The sequence below is a fragment of the Corylus avellana genome, chromosome ca5 (assembly GCF_901000735.1).
Source record: "Corylus avellana chromosome ca5, CavTom2PMs-1.0".
Taxonomy (NCBI): Eukaryota; Viridiplantae; Streptophyta; class Magnoliopsida; order Fagales; family Betulaceae; genus Corylus; species Corylus avellana.
Window position 1 is genome coordinate 5,371,804 of NC_081545.1, and position 7,603 is coordinate 5,379,406.

Sequence of the window (7,603 nt, forward strand, 5' to 3'; positions counted from 1 at the left end):
CACACCCTAGACAACCATAGATTGATAGAAACCAAATGAATATTGTAAGTGGGTGGGTGAAGGCCGGTGAGGGAAATAAAAAGAAAGTAAATTGGGTGGGTGAAGGAAGCATCTCCCCGACACTTGACGTTACACCAACTTTAATTTGGATTCTTATGCATCACGACGCCTACATCTTGTCTATGTTCTTATAAATTGATGAGGACACCATATTTAATTTGCATTCGCACAATAATTCAAACTTTATAATACATTAATCATCTTGCATTCAAAATCGGGGCTCTCTCCACTCTATACTATTATTAATAAATATAGGACAGTTAAGTGAGCGAAGCCCTCGCGAGTAAGCTCAGTCACGGTTCGTATAAGCTCGGTTCGTGCTCAACTCAATTATTAAATGAGGCGTTTCGTGAACACTTATTGGCTCGAATATTAAACAAAACAAGCTCGGCTTGACTCAGTTAGACTCGTGAGCAGCTCGTATAAGGATCAAATTGGTAATTATTCATATAACCAATTTCCTTCCCCTCACTTAATTTACTAATTAACATCCAAAAATGAAAAATGTTCATAAGATCACTTTGAACCATATTACTTTATCCAATAGAATTGTTAGAATATACGGAAAATATAATATATTTTATGTATATTTCATAATTTTTTTTTTTTTTTTTTTTTTTTTGAGGGAAACGATAAATCATTTCATTCCAAAAAATGAAAAAACAGGCCTAAGCCTTACAAAGATAGAGCCATTTGCTCTAAAATCACAACCTCGGAAATACAACTAGGATTTTCTTCCAACCATACTTGAGTCTCTCGGTTCCTTATGCCATACTTTGCTAATCTGTGGGCAGCTAAATTAGCCTCCCTTTTGACATGTCGGATTCTCCATCTATTAAGAAACCCCAACACCCATTTGATGTCTTCAATAATCTGTCCTTATGGAAGCCAATTTTTTTGGGGGTCACTAATTGCCCTAACCACCAGCAAAGAGTCCCCTTCAAGGATCACATCATTTACTCCCACCTCCCTGCAGAACTCCACCGCCCGTAGGGCAGCCAAACCTTCGGCTGTAGCTGGATCGTGGATGGCCGAAATAGGATGGCTTAACGTTGCAATAGTATTTCCCCTCTCGTCTCGTATGATTACCCCCACTCCCATTCGCTTCTCCCCTTGTGCAATGGCAACATCCCAATTTACTTTGAAAAATCCCAGCTGAGGTGCTTCCCATTTTTGTTTGACTACCACTGTTTGAACAGTAGTTTCCTGTTGTCTCTGGTTTGCTGTTCGGAACTGCTGTAAATGATCCACCGCTTGTTTTGCTACTACACTAGGAGACGTGAACAGCGCCCCATACACCACTTCATTTCGACGTCTCCAAATACGTTTAGCAGTCATTGCGAAGAGCTCCATGTCCTCCTTCTGCAACTTCGCCATCAGGTTTTCCACCAGACCAAGGAAATTGTCTCCACCCGAAATGCATTTTTGGAGCTTACTCCCACTCACACACCAGACATCTTGGGAAGAAGGGCAATCCCAAAGAATATGGTGGGTGGTTTCAACAGCTCTGCTACAGAAAATACATGATTCATCTTCGATCACTTTTCGTCGCTTGAGATTGTCTTTCGTAGGGAGTATGTGATTACATGCCCTCCATAGAAACATTTTGGCTGAATGTGGAACATTCAAGCCCCATATCATTTTCCAGACAGCTTGATTTCTCGCCCCCTGAGAGCATTCCCCTTTTAATCTTCCTATTCTATCTTTTTCTAGGTGATAGGCACTCCTCACCGAAAATTCTCCCGACTTCGATGCACGCCAAATAATCTTGTCTTCATTATTGTGTCTGCTCAGTGGGAGGTTGCAAATGGCCTCTGCTTCCTCTTCTTCAAAATTCTGGAAAATAAACTGCCGGTTCCATTGCACCGGATTTTCTTCCATCAGCTCAGCCACCAACGCATCCTCCCTAATGAGTGAACTGCATGTCTGTGGAGTGAACATTATTGGTAGTGGAATCCATTTGTCTCCCCTGATCCGGACAGAATTCCCATTACCAATACGCCACAATAAGCCTTCTCCAACTAGATCCCTGCCTCCCAAGATGCTCCTCCATGCATATGAAGGCTTATTTCCAATTTTTGCGGACAAAAAAGACCCCGAGGGAAAATACTTATCTTTGATAATCTTCGCAGCCAAGCTGTCCGGATATTGTATAAGACGCCATCCTTGCTTGGCTAGAAGGGCCTTGTTGAAACAGATAAGATCCCGAAAACCCAAACCTCCCGTATCTTTTGCACGTCCCATCCTTTCCCAACTCATCCATTGGATCTTCGTGTCATTCTCCTTATGGCCCCACCAAAATTTTTGCATCAATTTGTTCAATTCCTTACACAATTCCGATGGGAGTAAAAAAATGCTCATGCTATAGGTTGGGATAGCTTGGACCACAGCTTTGATTAAAATCTCCTTTCCAACTTGTGATAAGAATTTTGTCTTCCAATCCGATATCCTTCTTTTCACCCTATCAATGAGGTTTTGGAATTCCCGAATTCTTGATTTTCCCACCAGCGCCGGAAGCCCCAGATACGTGTCAAATCTCTGGGAGTCAGGAACTCCTACTACCTCCAAAATACGATCTTTTGTCGCTTGGCTTGTGTTGCGGCTGAAAAAAATTGAAGTTTTATCATTATTGAGTCGCTTCCCCGACGCCTCTTCATAAGATCCCAGGACCCCTTTCATATAGTTCCATTCCTGTTCAGTGGCCTTACAAAAGAGAAGGCTGTCGTCTACAAAAAACAAATGGTTTAACCTCACGCCCTTGAAAGAGGTTGGGACCCCCTTCAATCTCCCGGACAGCTCCTCTTTTTTTAACAATGTGCTCAAGACCTCTGCACATAAGATAAAAAGATATGGGGATAGTGGGTCTCCCTGTCTAATTCCCCTCGAAGGTTTGATGAGACCTGTCGGGGAACCATTAACAATAACAGAGTATGAAACAGAAGTGACACATTTCATGTCTAAATTGACCCATTTACAATCAAAACCCATTTTCCTCATAACCTTCTCTAGAAAAAGCCACTCTACCCGATCATATGCTTTGCTCATGTCGAGCTTTACCGCCATATAGCCCACCCTCCCATACATGCGAGAATGCATAGTATGGAGTGTCTCATATGCTGCAATAATGTTATCAGAGATTAATCGACCCGGAATGAAGGCCGATTGGTTACAAGAAATAATCAAGGGTAGCACATATTTAAGGCGGTTGGCCATAACTTTTGCAAGAATTTTATACACCACGTTGCACAAACTTATGGGCCTAAAATCAGAGACTCCCGTGGGATTTTGCTTTTTAGGAACAAGTGCAATATGTGTAAAATTAATATCTGGATCAATATGGCCATTGGTAAAAAAATTCCTTACCGCCTGGACGACCTCCTCCCCCACGAGGTTCCAATGGTCTTGATAAAAAGCTGCGGGGAACCCATCAGGGCAGGGTGACTTCATGGGTGCCATTTGAGATAGAGCTAGACTTACTTCCTCCACTTCCACCTCACCAACCAGTCGACTATTCATCTCAGCCGTGACAGTAGCTGGCACTGCATTGAGGCATTCGTCAATCCCCCGAGGACCCGAAGAGGTTAGGATGCCCGAAAAATGCCGTACAAAAGCTTTTTCAATGCTCGTTGGTGTGTCCTGGCGCACTCCCTCTCCATCCAAAATTGAGGATACCAGATTTTTGTGCCGTCGTTGTGAGGCGCACGCATGAAAATATTTCGAATTCTTATCACCGTGCACTAACCAACATTCTTTCGCTCTCTGTCTCCATTTCTGTTCCAGCTGCTCCATCTTATCCTGAGTGTCTTCTTCTAATTGTTTGATACGTTGCTGGTCCCACTCGCCCTCCCCTGCTTGAAGATTTTCCAACATAGACACATTTTGTTTAATGTCACTCTCTGTTGGGTCTCTGTTAACTCTTTTCCATCTGAGAAGGGAGTGACAACTCTGCTTCAATTTGGAAGCCACTGAATCCCAGCCCCTGCATCTGTTCTCCTTCACTCGCCAAACCTGGTTGATGACATCCGCCACATCTTTTCTCTTCCTGGATACTTCATACCTGAAACGTCGAGGAGCCTTACGCCTTCTCGTCCTTCCCCTGTGGAACCATACATACAGAGGTGTATGGTCAGAGGAGCAAGATGCCAATATCTCTACTTGTCTACACGGGAAATGCTCTTGCCACTGGGGATTTGCCAATGCCCGATCCAGTCTTTCCTTTATGAAAGAGACCCCTCCTTGTTTATTGCTCCATGTAAAATCTGACCCCACATAACCCATATCCTCCAACCGGCAGAAATGAAGGGCCTCTCTGAAATTTTCCATTTGCCTTCTAGCTTTATGACCTCCCCCCCATTTTTCATGGTCTTCAAGGATTTCATTAAAATCCCCCAAGCAAAGCCAAGGGACTGGGTCGTAACTGCTAAGGTGGCGAAGAAGGCTCCAGGATTCATTCCGATGACTCACCTCCGGATGGCCGTAAAGACCCGTGAACTTCCAAGGTTGACCATTCGCCCCTACTTTCACAACGGCATTAATGTGGCGCCTACTGAAATTTTGAATGTCCACTGTATAATCTGATCTCCAAAAAAGTGCCAATCCCCCACTTCGACCAATACTGTCCTAACGAACACACTGTGAAAACCCAACCGAATTTTAAGTGATTCCAGTCGGTGGGCCTGCAGTTTAGTTTCCATCAGGAAAACTAAACTGGGGCGCTTCTCCTTCACCAACCGATGAAGGTCTCGAACTGACCGGGGGTTCCCAAGCCCCCGACAGTTCCAGCTTAGTATACTCATGATTCTCGGCGGGGCTGTTCAACAGCCACCGCCGTTTGCTTTCCACCTCTGCTTTCACCCACCCATCTTCCTTTCTTTTTGGTTGCTTCATTCTGTTCCAGACAAACCACGTCATCCAGTTTTCGAGTTCCACCTCGATGGTTAGCCAAGCTCATCTGGTGTTGGGAGTGCACGGACCTTGCTCGTTTTTTCCACTTCATGGGGACGTTTTTTCGATTCCCTTCAACATGGACCTGCAAACCACTAGCCAAACGACACTTCACTTCCTCGATGAACCCTACCCCTGCTGCTGCCTTGTCTGACGTGGTTCCCCCATTCGTTTTAAAATTAACGTCGCCTGCATGCAACTTTTGATTTGGTGGCTTGGACGTAACCCCCTCTCCTTTATTATTATTGTCTGTAGCATTTACCGTAGCTCCCACGCCGCTTACCAAAACAGGACCTTCCATATTCGTATTCCTTCCATCTGCAGCGAGATACGATTCCCCTGCATCATAATTGGCATCCGTTATATTTACCTCAGCTAACGGATCCCCATTAATGCCATAGTTCCCTTCCTCATTGATAAGTGCTAGAATATTCATATTTTCAGCGCTTAACTTGCATGTTTTAATCCTTTAGTTTTGGTTAATTAGGCAATTTTACATCCTTTTTGTATTTTCTTTGTTTTATAGGCTTTTGGAAGAAAATAAAGCGTTTCTGGAAAAATTCCAAGCTTAAAGGGCAAATTGGGAAGATCTAGAAGATATGGTTAAGCTTAACCAATCATGGTTAAAGTTTAATCAAATAAAGGAAAGGATTAATTCGGAATTTCTCAATTTGAAGTCAAATCGGATTGGATGCAAAATTGGATTCTGAATACGTCTCGATATTTTGGCCATAACTTTCAGCTCAGATATTCGATTGAGGTGATTCAAGCGGCATTGGAAAGATAACTCAAACTTGTACAATTCATTGTGAAATAGCATTTTCCCAATTCGGAGCGCCGCAAGGCCAAAATCACGCCGCAAGATAGGACCGCAATTCTGGGCGAATTCTATTCCGATTTGGGCTTAGGTTTTCTTTAACCTAATTGGACTTGGACTTAAATCTCCGAAATTCCTAGGATTACTAGGGCTTCTAGGACTCTCCTAAGCCCTATAAATAGACCTCTAAGCCTCACAATTGGGGGATCAGACGAAGACGCGCCGGGGGCGCCGTTCTTGGTCGCTTTCCGTGTTTTCTGGATTTTTGTAGCTTGGAACTCGAATTCTTTTGTAAGTTTTTAATTTTAATGAAGTAATTTAGTTTCTTTATGATTTCTTTTGTCATGAGAGGCTAATTCTTCAACTAAGGTTGAAGATGAAGCCCCACCATTGATTAGTTTTATATTTTTATGTTTCGTTCGTACAAATCCGTCGTTTAATGTAATGTATGTTCGTTTAAGTTCAATTGTGTGACAAAATTGTGATTGATTGTTGTTTATAAATCGTGAAAATGTTGGATATTCGTTGTGTTTCATCCAACGGATACATCGAATGATTTGATTGAGACTTATATCCATTGTGATTTACGGATACAATGGATGATTTGATCTCAATTGGATATTCGTTGTGATTTGTAATAGAGATGGATTCATCGAATGATTCAATTGGTTTATAAAAAAACAATAGAACATATATATAGGGTTTAATTGTTTGTCGGATGCATGAATGAAAACATAAGAATGTATAATTTGATTTGGTGAGGTGAATTCTAAAACCTTAGTCGTTTATCTTTTGATTATTTTTATTTTATTTAGTTTATGTTAGTTTATTTTCAAAATCAAAATCATTCGGAACTAGGTTAAGATATAATTGATTTAGATAGAAATTAAATTTCACAAACACAATTTCCTGTGGATCGACCTCGCACTTGCACACATACTATATTGCACACGACTCGTGCGCTTGCGAGTACAATTAAATTTGTACATCAAATTTTTGGCGCCGTTGCCGGGGATTTGTTTGTTTGTGAAATTGATTTTTATTTGAATTGGTTTTATTTTTCTACTAGTTGTTTTATTTTTGCAATTTTTATTTTATTGTATTTGTATTTGTTGTTGTTTCTGCCATTCTAATCTAAAAAAAAAAAAAAAAAACAAAAAACAGAAAAAACAAAAAGAAAAAGGGGTTTGTTGTTTCTGTTTTTCTTGCTGCAGTTTCAGAGAATTTTAGTTTCTGTCAGTACGATCGATTGCACTCCATCTGCGATCGAGCGCACTCGAGCCTTTTCGGTGAGCAGCCTGCGTGCCTGCGCCTGATCCATTCTGCAAGTACGCACGAGCGCACAGCGAACGCACATCTGCGATCGAGTGCATCACCAGAAGCAGCTAAGTACAATTTTTTTGTTGTTGTTTTGAAATTTCTTTTGTATATTGTTGTTGAATAGTTAGTTCTATTTTTTTGTTTGGTTGTTTGTGTTCTTTCTGTGATTATTCATTGTTGTTTAATCAGTTTATTTGAACACTCGAGATTGGTGTATGCTTGGTCGGAGATCCCTAAACTAGATTTGACACCTTTAGATCCCGACATTGATAGAACTCTTAGGAGAACTCGGAGAGCACCTGTTGAGAGTGAGGATAGAGGTGAAATGGGAGACCAACAAGATAACATAGAGGAACCTAGGGTTGAGCATGAGGATGCTAGAGCTGGAAATCCCGAGCAAGCTAGAGCTTGGAATGTGGACTTCACTACGTCACTTAGGGAGGTGTTCGCACCTGTGGACTT